Below are 13,396 nucleotides of genomic sequence, written 5' to 3' on the forward strand. Positions count from 1 at the left end.
ACCCAAAGAGGTATGCACTGGGTAATCTATATTCATTTCAACCAGAGTAGTTCTTCTCTTTCACTTACTAGATTCCCCATTAAGTGTTGTTTGAACAAAAGGTTTTTAGGCTAAAAATGAATTTTGAAGACTACCGATCAATTGCATGAATATGACCAAAGTCTTCTTAGTTCTCAATTGCTTCATCATTCATTTATTCACCCATCTATTTACTCATTTTTTCAGCAAATGTTGAATAAATACATGTTCTAAATACTAACTTAGATTTTAGAGAGAAGCCCTTGTCCTCAAGAGCACTAAGAGCTGGCTGATCTGGATGCAGTAGTTTGTGCTTAGTGAGAGAAAATAAATAGACAATTTGCAAGGTTATGTTCTTATGTTCTTATTCTAGCTTATATAATTTTCTTTTCCCTTGTTCTCAAGATAACCAAATAAGTGAGAATATTTAATTTGGAATAAGTTTACCAGCCCACAGGAACTTTCACCTTTCATGACCATCCTCACTTAAGGTATTAGCCACACCAAAATCCCCAGCGTCCGAATGGGCAGATGAAGAAAAACTGCAATGCAGCTAAGCAGGCCCAATAGTAGAAAGAGGTAAACAAAGGGAACAATTAGAATTAACCTCTAATGAAATGGAGATGTTGGATGAGAGAGAGAACAACTTGAACAAACAATAATTAGAACTCTTCAGTTTTCAAGTAAAGCACAAATTAAACTTCCTAGGGGAAAAAAACACACACATAAAAAAAAAATCCAAATAAAAAATTAAATATGGGGCTTTGCAGGAGAGGACAGTTATTTATATAACTAAGAAAAAATGATACACTTATATTTTCACTTGAAAAATATATATCGAGCATCTACCAGATGCCTGGCACTACACTAAGTGCTAGAAATAAGTGGCAATAAGAATATCATGGCTTTGACTCTCTGGAGCTAAAAGACTTGAGAATGACAAAAGGGAAGGCCATTCTGAAAAAGTGACATGATAATGAGTATGATTAAAATTTAAAATAGAATAAAGCTTATAAGAAAGAAAAAACTAAAATGAATGAGATTGTTCATCTCTTTGAAGTTATCTGACTGAGACGAAATGCAAATATGCCACTTTCTGCCCAATGCTCATCAAGGACTTAGGGAGCCTTTAAAATTCCACCAAGAAGAGTAAAGTATAAATAATGCAGTAAAGGCCATGATACAATTAATTTTATTATGACCAAGGATATGTCATAATAGAAGTGTAGTGGATTGATAGCAACAAACATTTTTTGAACAAATGTGCCGTACACTGTGCTAGACACTACATTTACTGTCTCATTTAATCCCTATATAAATTGGTTTCTATACCTTTCCCATTTGATGCATAGAAAAACCAGAGAGGCAGAGTGGTTATTCATTTTCTCATTTACAAAGCTAGTACGTAGTTGAGTCAGGATTCAGTCAGGTTTTGCCTGACTGCAGTGAATTATTTTTCACTGCCCTATACTTCTCTAACCTGGATTCTTGAGAGTCAAAGAAGACATGTCCATTCTTGTGTCTCTAGTATGGTTCTGGGAGAAGGGTGACTTTTTGGTGACCAGTCCTGTTTCTGGAGAAAGAAGTATTCCTTGAGCCTACAAAGCAATTCATTAAGCAGATAACTGGACTTTTCTGAAACTATCACTTTTGGTCATTCAGTTCTCTTGTCTTTAGTTCTGGACTCTCAATCAGTAAAATGGTTTCTGACCTATAATGAGTTTTGCTGAGTAAACCTGGGCTTTGTGGATATGACTGCTCACTTTTCTGACAGACCTACTTCCTTTGGTCAACTTTTAAATTAACCTCTTATAAATTTAGTTAGTATGAATCATTTGCTCAGACCCAGTCATTTGCTCAGACCCAGGCTTTTTAAATACAATATATTTATTTATTTATTTATTTACTTACTTACTTACTTACTTATTTATTTTACTTTTAAAGCGAATGACAGACACTCTATGAAACTCATCCCCATAGTCATCTCTTGGACTTTATTATATTTTTATCTGCAGTAAAGAAGTTATTATCCACAGCGATTACTTTTAGATTAAATAATGAGGCCCCTATGGTAAGTACCAATACTATAGATGTTCTTTTCTAAACAAACATAATAAAGCAAGCATTCACACACACACACACAAAATCAGTGAATTATGTAGACTCCACTGAAAATTGCACAGTAAAGACAGATAAGGTTTATTTGGTATCCTCTTAGCTAGTAAGTTTAAAATTTGTTTTCAAAATTTTGTGTTCTCAAGCCTTATCAATATTCTGGCTTCAAGAGGAAGGTTTATAGTAAAGGGATTATATAGTACTTAGTTAGAACTTTGTCTATTTTAACTAATTTAATTCACTCTATTTGATTAATACTATTATTGTTACCATTTTACAGATAAGGAAACTGAGGCCCAGAAAGGGAAAATAGTTTCTCCAAGATCACACAGCTAGTAAGGGGCAAAGCTGGGTTTTAACCCAGACTTATTTACTTATTTCACTATAATAGTCTTTTGCTTTTCTGCCTTCCATTCCCTCAAGAACATTCAAACCCTTTGGCTTCTGTCTCTTTCCTCTGGGGAATTCCTTGAATTTTCTTCAGGGAACTTCCTTGCTCTGTTTCCTGAAGAGGAAATCTCCTAATTCCCTACCTTAGATTCTCATTAAAATTTTTCTCTCTCTGAGTGAAGTGTTCTACATTCTGTTCTTTAACTATAGTGGATACAAAGGAAGGTAGGAAGGTCTCTGTCACAAGAAAGGGGTAGTGAAGTGTACCAGAATGTGCTACCTCCAAATATGCCTCTTTGGCATATGGATTACGTTGAGCTAAAGGCCGTTGAGAACCAGCAGGCTCAGGAAAAACTCTAAAAACAGGGCACAAATTTTCTTTTGTAAAGGGCATACACATTTATAAGATTTCTATTTATAGAGGTGTCGTTCCCACGTAGGGAAGAGGAAGACTCTTCCCAACTCTTTTAAGTGGAGAATGTGCAGACTTAAATCTACACAACGAACCTTACTGACCTACCCTTGTTGACCATACTTTTCCTGGCCACCTTCCCAATACTTAACCTCCACCACCCAGAAGCCCCAGACTCCTTTACTGGTATTTAAATCCAAGTTCTAACTACTGCTTCGGGCTAGTCATTGCTGAAAGCTCCATGTGTATATGCTCAATGCACATGTTAATAAACTTTTATTTGTTTTTTTCTTGTTAATCTGTTTTGGCTGTTCTGATTTATGGTGCCTCAGCTGGAGAACCTCAGATTAGTTGAGAAAAATATTTTATTCCCTTTAAAATGAGGGAAGTGATATCTAGAGAAATAAATAGACATCCCCAGGATTACATAACTAGGCAAAAGCCTGAAGCAGAGCTAGAATCCATGACTCGTTCACATTCCACATGCCAAATGGAGTCCACTACTATGACTTAAGGTGCAGAGTTTTGGGGCTTTGCAGCATTTCGGCTCCTGACACCCAGAGGTAGACGTTGTATTTATAGTTAAAGGGTAGCAGAATATGACTGTAGGAGTTCAGGACATGACACCTCAAAATATGCTGCTTTGGTATATTGATTATTTTGAGCTGTACAAACTTGGAAAACATCAAATGCAGGAAGAGACTTTCTCCTAACTCCCCTTATCTGGTAAAGACAGATCCTGCAAAAAGAAATCATTTGTTATAGATCCCCTCTCTGAGAGTTTCATCAACCAGGGAAGATTGACTGTTATCACAGGACAGGATATGAGGAGTTGACACCATGCCCAGACAAACTTTGTCACAAGTTATCATATCTCCCATCTATTCTTGTAAGGACCCATTCATCTTTCCATCTTTCCTAAAAATCATTTACTTCCCCCTAAGAGGACTATATTCCTTTTCCCCTTTCCCTATTAAGATGATATTTAATTCTGAATTCTAAAAGCACCTAGAGGAGTAACTCACTTTTTCCTGGGTATCTCTGTGTATACATGAGTGTACATGTTAATAAAGTTCTGTCTATTTTTCTCTAGTTAATCTTTTATTGCAGGGGTCTTAGCTAAGGATGCAGAAGTGTAGAGGAAAAATTACATTTTTTCTTTTACATAATTAAACTTTTCAAAAGATGTCTAATCAATTTCCTAATATGATAATTAATGGGAAGCAGCTGTCTTCTCTTTTATTTAAAAAGTGGAATTTATGGGAGTGATATGGGGATTAATATTTATAAAGTACTTTTTGAATGGAAGAAGCACTGTGATTATTCAATAGACTGTAGAGTTATTGGAGAGTGAGATTAATCAGTCTCTTATAAATCTCTTTAAGTAGGCAAAATGGATATGACAAAGGACCTGATCAAAAAGACATCAGGTTCTCATCAACGTGCACTCTCAGCTTTGCCAGTGTTTCAGGAAAGTCTGCAGAGCATCACTCCTCCTGCACGTCTCCTCCCAGTGTAGGTTATCGCTGGTATATAACCTTGGTAAGACTCATAGCTATTGTCCACACTTGTTTAATTGTCCTTTTTAGCAAAATGTCACATTACAAAAAATGGGCCTGCTCCCAAGAATAATGTAGGTTTTTACTGAAAATTTAATGGGGGAATGGAGAATAGAGTTTAGATTACATATATCATAGTAATACTTAGTAAAATCTCTATATTACATCTCTGAGCTATTCCCAAATGTCCTTTCTGGTTGACAGTATCCTTATGCCCACACCCTAATCTCTCCCACAGCCTCCAAAACCTCATCAATTTTCTGGAGCTCTTCAGCTCTGTTTACACCTCACTTTGCAAAATGAAGCATGCTGGCCAGCCAGCTTTCTGCCCCTAAGACATCGATTCAGTTTCAGGGACTATCTATTGTTACTCAGACTGTCCTTGAAGCACATCCTTCCAAGTTATTTGATATTAATTCTTTGAGAATTATTTTATAACTCCTAAATTTGTAGATAATCAATAACAATGCAAAATAATTCTTGTCTATAGACATATAAACCGTGTCTTGTAGAAGTTCAATTGACTTTCCTCCCCTTACTGAGGAATTAATCTAGTTTTGCCTCTATTTGCGCATTCATTTCAACATTCCTCATCTATAAATGTGTCTGTTCTTTGAATTTTTTTTTAATTGATTGTAACATCTTACCCATTCCCTAATTAATGAGTTAAGAAGATCTTTAATATGCATTCATTTTTATATTTGTATGAGAGTTACAATTTTACTTGAAAAAAAAAATTCCTTTAACATTACTTAGGAAATAAGCTTCCTCTACAATTAGTTGAAATAAGTGACCAGAACGTCTATTTCTATGGCATGCTGTATCTTCTCTCACACTAATTAAACATATTTTCTGCTTAGTGAATATGTTGAAGAAATTTCTGCTCACTAATCAATCATTTTCAATCTGATTTTCTTCTCTATAGAGAGTACAGGAAAGTAGGGTTTACCCAAGTGAAATCTCTGTAACTAAATGCCAGCTATTCTTTCTGCATGTGGACTGCTATGCAGATATTATTCTGTGAAGTACAGAACTGAGTTTTCTATTGATCTTATAGCTGCTGACTGCGAGGTTATATTTTATGTAGAATTATGAAGGCCCCTAAAATAAAACCTTTGTTTTGTCTAATCTCACAATACTTCTGACACCAAATGTGTGAGGCCTTTATCCACATCAACCAATTCTTCAGTTCTCTGTGGACACCAACTGGGTGTCCTATAATTTTATTCAATGATGACACTAACTACCTGAAGTTAGTGCAGACCTCACAGATTAAAGACTCAGTTCCACAGAACTGCCTCCCCCGACTTCAGACACCAATGAAAAGTCCAGGTTGTCACATGTTTCTGATTGACTGGTTATAAATTAGAGATTCACGTGACTTTCTGCTCAGGTTTGAGAATTTGCTAGAGTGGCTCACAGAACTCAGAAAAACAGTTTACTCACTAGATTAATGGTTTATTGTAAATTATACAACTCAGGAACAGCCAGATGGAAGAGGTGCATAAGGCAGGCAGGGAAGAGAGAAGAGATGTGGAGCTTCCATGCTCTCTTTGAGCACATCCTCCTCCTCCTATCACCTAGGTGTGTTCAGCAACCCCGAAGCTGTCTGAATCCCTTTGTTTTTGGTTTCTATGAAGGTTCCCATTATGTAGGTATGATTAATTAAATCACTGGCCATTGGAGATTAAGTCTTTCTCCAGCCCCTCTCCCCTATCCAGAGGTTAGGGTAGGGCTGAGAGTTCCAATTCTCTAATCACATGGTTGGCTCCCCTGACAATCAGCCCCCTATTCTTACAGGCTTTCCAAAAGCCAGCACTTTAAGATAAATTCAAATGTAGTTGAAAGGCGCTTGCTATGAATAATAAAAGACAATTCTATTACCTTTATCACTTTAGAGCTATTTCAAGAACTGGGGACAAAAACCAAATATTATAAAAAAATGCTCCTTCAGTTCTTATCACTTAGGAAATCACAGGGGTTTTAGGAGCTTTGGCAGGGAACATGGAGGGCTAAATATACATTTCTTACTATATCATAATAGTACAGCCCTTTCCTGAATTATGGAAAGAATTATGATGTATATTAGTCAAGTAAGTAAGTCATCATTCAATAAGCTTTTATTAAGCACCTAGTATATGCTGAGGTTTCTGCAAGATGCTATAATATATAAGACAGTTTTCCTAAATGAATTTATAATCCATTTCAAAAGAGAAGATTAAGGAGCAAGGAAATAGAAATTAATAAAAGGCTACATTGGTAAATATTAACAATGCAATAAAGTTCAGAGAAAGGAGTAGTCAGCATGGACCAGAGTATTAAGGGCAGGATTCCTGGAGGAGGTGATACTTAAGTTGATATTGAAAGAGGAACTGAAATTAAAAATCTGTTTAACATTTTTTTTTTAATGCCCATAGCACCTGGTCTTCCTATGTGGTCTCCCATCTAAGTACTAACCAGGCCCGACCCTGCTTAGCTTCCATAAGATCAGATGGGATCAGGTACGTTCAGAGTGGCATGGCTGTAGACACTGTTTAACATTTTAAACAAGAATTTTTAGCCTGAGAGCCATGCTTGAGTCAGAAAATCCCTGAAATTGTTTCTCAAATTTCGGGCATATTCATGCTTGTGCATTTTTCTCATGGGTGGGTCCATATGTTTATCAGCTTCTCTAAGGGATCTGTGACCACTCAAAAGTAAAGAACTTCACTTAAAATCATATATTCAGGAACAGGGAACCTTCGATCTTGGTCTTGTCCCAGGAAATGACAAAATATTACAGTTAATGTCATCTCAACACTAATAGTAATGAAACACCAGAGAGCAAGCAGTCTCTGACATGCAGTGTGATTGAGCATTGATAGGTAGAATAAAGAGGCTAAACACATTCCTGCCAGCAGCAGCTGGAGATAAGCCATTTTCCTCCAACTTTCTCTATTTATAATTGTCTTCTGACATGTGTAAAAGTAGTATAGTTTCTGCTCTTACATTGGAAAACTGCGTTTCTAGAAAATAGGTAAATCTGATAAATTAAAACATGTTAGATTTTCTCTTCTCAAACTTGGGCATGCTTATACTTTCCTACTGCTCTCTCTCTCTTTCTCCTGTTGAAAACAAAGGGACATGAAGGTAAGCAATCTTGGGTAATCTGTAACATATTGTTTCTCTTTATTTTCTACATCTCCTTTATTATTCCTTTTTCATTAAAATTTTGTGTCTAATTTAAAGACAAGTTCAATAATACAGAAATCTTAAATAAGATGCAAATTTCTATTTTAAAAAGGATGTGAAAAAATAGAATCCATTACTTAGAACTCTTTACCCAATTACTTTCACTCTATCATAATTTCTGAGGGTGCCAGCTGTGTTTTCCTTGTGTTAAAGGCAGGCAATTTGAGTAAATTAAAGAATGTTTGCAATTGATGTGTATAGAGCTGTCCTTGGAAGTGTACATAGTATTTTAAAGATGATAGACTGTAATAAATGTTTTATCTTTTCAATGTTAGACTGGTAAAATGCTGTCTTTTTTCCTTTCTCAGTTATAATAAAAAACTAATATAGTGTGAAATTCTATATAATAATATCTGCCTTAGTTTTTTAGGGCTGTCATTATAAAGTACCACAACTAAGGTGGCTTAAAATAGCAGAAATTTATTGTCTTAAGTTTAGTAGATAGAAGTATGAGACAAGGTGTTGGCAAAGTAGTTCTTCCTGATGGCTGTGAAGGAGAATCTCTTCTTTGCCTCTCTGTTTCTGGTGGTTTGCTTGGCAGTCTTTGGCATTACTCGGCTTGTGGATGCATCACGCCAATCTCTGCCTTCGAATCCACATGGCATTCTCCTTGCGTGCATGTTTGTGTCCAAATTTCCCCTTTCTATAAGGACATCAGTCATATTGTATTAGGGTGGAGCTTAACTAAATTAAATACTAGTGTGATGACCATATTTCCAAAAAATGTCACATCCTGAGGTATGAGGGGCTAGGATTTTAACACATGAATTTTTGGGGGAAACAATTCAATCTGTAACAGTGTCATTTACTGACACTTTTAATGTGATTTGGTCAAAACATAAGCACATAATGACTAGAAGATTTTTCTTTTTAGAAGTTTTTCACAGTATCAGACCAGTAGCATGATTATAAAATCTGAAAATTTACTGAGTTCTTTACTCAGTGTCAGAAAAAGCCTTATGTTCTTATTATCAAATACAAGTGATTTCTGATGATTCCTATGTGGATTATTGATGTTGCAAATTAATTGCACATATTCTAAAACTATTATGCCCTGACATCACAGCATTTTCCTTTGGTAACAAAAATGAGAGCCAGTTTCTTCAAAATTCTTGGAACAGTGGTGAAGAGAAGTGGATTGCCTCACAGCTAGGAACTTAATGTGTCATATAGAGTATGCCCATGAGAAGAATTGTGTCAATATCATCAGAGTAGCTCCAATCATGCCAGACTGGGGATGTTGAAATCAAAGATTGCTTTGGGTGCACAAGGGCAACATCAGAAGGCAAGATGTTGGGTACCGGTTCTCTGTTTTCTTCTCTCTCCCTCTATCTCCCTCCTTCTGTAAGTGGAAGTTTGATAGTTGCTGTGTTTAGAATCAGACCTAGGCAGAGATGTCACTTTGCTGTGCTTCCAATAGTCTATTTGATTTTTCCAGATTGTAATCAGACAGTGATGATACATGCAGAACTATATCCAGAATGTAACACTAAAATGATAAGTCAAGTTTATGAAATAAATTTCACTTTTATTCATTCAGCCACCCATTGAACAACCACTGAGAACCTCTGTAAGGATTAATGCCAAGGGCTTGGGGATCAGATACGTATGAGTTACAATCTAGATTCTATTATTAACTAATTATATTACCTTGGAAAATATCTTAATATATCCGTTTGATGTTTTTGAACTTCGGTTTTCTTATATGTGTATATTTGGAATAATAACACTCTAAGGAAGGATTACATTATACATTTATGGGTAAAACCCCCCAGATCTCAGTAGCTTAAAGCAACAAAAGTTTGTTTCTTGCTCATGTTACATACTATCCTTGTTGGCTGAGTTCTCAACACCACATTCTGCTTTGCCGAATGACAGAGCTGCCAATATTTAGAACATTTTCCATCATTGTGGAAGAAGGGAAAAGAGCTCTTAGAGGGGCATTTTTCAGTAATCAATGCTTGAGTGTGGAAATATTTCTGCTCATAACTCATTGTCCGGAAGCAGTCATTGACACCACCCAACCATAAGGGAGCCAGAAATTGCAATACTACCATGGAGAACTGGAAAGACCTGGTGAAAAACACAAAGACGATCAAAGATACCCTTCTTCAAGATACAAAAAAGGATTTCATGAGGGAATATGGGGATATATATATACACATACATATATATATATATATCCTGATACAATGATGTCCAGGAACATGGTAGAGACTCAATAATAGCATTTTTTATTATTTTAGTACATTATTACTATTAAGCACCTACTATATTCCAAGCACTGAGCTAGGTGCTAGGAATCCAGAGGCTGTGAAACTCCAGCCCTGGCAAGGAGTTAGAAGGCTGTGACTGAAAAGAGCTATTGCCAGTTACTTTGAATGAAAAAATTAAAAAATTCATTTTGTTAACTGGTCATAAGGCAAGTGGGTTAGATCAGTGTTCGAAAGTGTCTCATTTAACCCTCACGTCATTCTATGATTATTATTTATACCAGTTCACAAAGGAGGGGATTGAAGCCTAGGAGGATTATGCGACTGACACAAAGTCACACTGCAAGTAAAGGTCAGATTGGTGTCCTGGGGACAATACTAGAAAATGCTCTGAAGACTGAGATGCTACTACTCGCTGGATGATATTTGGGGGCTAGGGTGGGGATGAAATTAGTAGGTTTGGTAGACATGAATAAATTGTTTTAATTGTGGGTTTAAATTGGTATTGGTATGAATTGTTTGTTATTCAATCTTCTCAGCATAAAAATGGGCTAATAATAGTTACCATTTCATTGGATCTTTTTGAGAAGTGATATGATAACAGTTCTAAGCTTATAAAATAATACTATCCATACAATAAACACTCAAAAATGTTAGCTATTGTTAGTTTTTGTTCAAGTCAATGGATTTAATTGGTAACGTGAAAGTGCAGTTGAAGTAAGTAAAAATAACTGGTTCCTTCTGTAATCTCTGGAAAGTGCAGTTGAAGTAAGTAAAAATAACTGATTCCTTCTGTAATCTCTGGTTCCTACTTTGTCCCTAAAAAGACATGAGGGCTTTTCCATTAGCCCAGAAGGATTTGTTGTAGGTGCCCATCCCATACGTAGAATTCTCTCCTGCCTAAAGTTTTAAGCCAATTAAAACTATCTGCTCCCATCCACTGGACCTTGGCCTTGGACTCCTTCAGGACTCAGCGACAGAAACACATTGCTTCTTGGAGAGAGCAGGCTAACCAAGAAATTGTTGTGAAGTTGCCATTCCTGTTTCTCCTGCCCAATTTAGAGTTAGGATGACATCTAGGCATTGTAGTAATAAATGTGTGTAAGTAGGCAAGCAGTACAGGGTAGTGATTGAATCCAGACTCTGGAGCCAGAGTTAGCTGTTTGCTACTCTGTACTTGTATGACATGAGCTCTGGACATCAGTTTCTTCAGTGATAATGTGGTTATGACAATGACTTGTGTAAAACACTTAGAATACTGACAAGCACTTGAAAGCTGTAGCTCCTCTAACAGCTGGGAATCTAACTCAGGCATTTCTTGAGCATTAACTGTGTGAACAATGCCAGTGTCCTCTTTGCTCCCATACAACTCTCATCCTAGGAACTGACTCTGAGTCCAGCTGTTCACTAGCGCTCAGTTGTTATATAGCAGGAGAAAGGAAATATGTGATAACAAAGTCACATATGTGGTTTAAACTGGTATATTTACAGTTTATTAATTTTCCTCATTGTAAATATATCAAACTATAAAGAAGCATTTAGAATGTAATGTTGAAGCCACTGTCTGTTCTATTTGCTCTCAATTGTGCTCAGATCTCACTCTACTCCAGAGGGCTCAGTGTTAACAGTTTATAGTTTATACTTCCCATCCTCTTTCTCTGCATTTCCAAATATGAATATGTATGCATGTGTATATATACACACACATCTATATCTTAAGAGAAAGAAACCATTCTGCTCACAATATATTGTGAGCTTTTTACTTTAGTTTCACTTAAGTGTATGCATTGGAGATTAATGCACTGGAAACATGTAGATCTAGTCCATTTTATGAGTATAACACAATTTTTTCATCACTCCCTGTGAATGTTTAGTTTTTTTCTTCAAAAATATTTTTCTTATAAATGGTGCTTTGGTGAATGGGTTTTAGTACATATGAGAATATTTATTTAGATTAGAATCTTAGAGGTTGAATTGCTGGATATAAGAAGTTGAATTGCTGGTATGTTTATTTATAAAATTTTGTAGACATTAATAATTGCCTTTTAAAAGGGCTTTACCAATTTTTACTTTGATGACAGTATATAATAATGCGTGTTCCCTTGCATCCTCTTTATAACTTCCTGTTATCAATTTTAACAGTTTGTTAATCTAAGGAAAATAAATAAGATTTTTTTTATTGCTGCTTCAGTGTGTATTTCCCTCTGGAGTAGAGTGAGATCTGTTTATTGGTGAAGCAGAGAATGGATTCTTATGTTTATTGACCATTTGTACATTCTTTTTGTGAACTAATCATATCTTTGACCATTTTCCTATTGAATTGATATCTTTCTTACTGATTTGCAGGAGCTCTTTAAATGTAATAGCAATCATTTGTTGTATACGTTGCAAGTATTTTCTCTAAGTCTCTTGCTTCTCTTTAATATTACATGTGATATCTTTTACTAATAAGGAATTTAAAATCTTATATGTATTCAAATTGGTAGACTTTTGTTATGGCTTCTAGATTTCGTACGTCAATTAGGAATATTTTCCCCATCTAGATAAAAATAATCCTTTATTCTTTAATTATTCTTTAATTGATAAAAATAATCCTTTGTTCTTTTAATTGTTTCTTTTCACAGTTTTTTAGACCAGGTGGAATTAATTTTTGCATAGGATCTGAGGTGGGATCTAATTTTATCTTTTCTGACAAGAGTAATCAATTGTTCCAAATCCAATTATTGATTTGGAAATTCTACCTTTGTCACACACACACAAACATATTTTTCTAGACTATTTTCTCATTGGCATTGGTACACTTTAATAACCATAGCTTTATCATATGTCTTAATAGCAGTTAGGACTGAAGCCTCTCATTGTTCTTTTTAAAAATATTTTTGACTATTTTTAGTGTATTTTTTCACTATGAACTTTAGAATCTGATTTTATGCTCCATAAAGTACTCTGTTGGAATCATCGCAAATATATTAATTTGGGAAAGAACTGACAGCTTTATAACTATTGAATTTTTACATTCAGGAACATGATTTATCTTTTATTTATTTAGGTCTACTTTTGTGTCCTGAAGTAAAATGTTGTAGTTTGCTTGTGTAAGTCTTTCATATTTCTTTTAAGTATTATTCCCAGGTATTGTAACTTAGTCACTAGCATTTTGAATGGAATAAATGTTTTCATTTCATTTTCTGATTTAACATTGCTGATATATAAACTTTGTCGTTAATGTCATATCACTGGCTTACTAAATGTTAACATTGATTTTAACAGTTTTTCATTTAATTCATTTGGATAGTCTATGAAAATATTTTAGAATTTACAAATACCAACAGTTTTCTGTGTAGTCATTCTTACTGGGGAAATAGAAACCACTTTAATTCTTTACTACAAAGGAAATTTTAAACAAAAGCACAGTTACAGGTGAGGGGCTCTTGAAACACCCCACACCAGTAACAAGGAGA

The 13,396-nt window shown here is 35.3% G+C and overlaps 1 protein-coding gene and 1 pseudogene across 1 annotated transcript in view; one reads left to right on the plus strand and one right to left on the minus strand.

Moving 5' to 3' along the window:
* The window catches only part of ARL6IP6 (ADP ribosylation factor like GTPase 6 interacting protein 6), a 104,867-nt gene that overhangs the window by 53,354 nt on the left and 38,117 nt on the right, over positions 1-13,396 (plus strand). The gene's annotated exons all lie outside the window — the stretch shown is intronic.
* Positions 6,903-7,023, minus strand: LOC112470483 (annotated as a pseudogene).

This window comes from Pteropus alecto, unplaced genomic scaffold, assembly GCF_000325575.1.
Source record: "Pteropus alecto unplaced genomic scaffold, ASM32557v1 scaffold3, whole genome shotgun sequence".
NCBI classification, from domain to species: domain Eukaryota; kingdom Metazoa; phylum Chordata; class Mammalia; order Chiroptera; family Pteropodidae; genus Pteropus; species Pteropus alecto.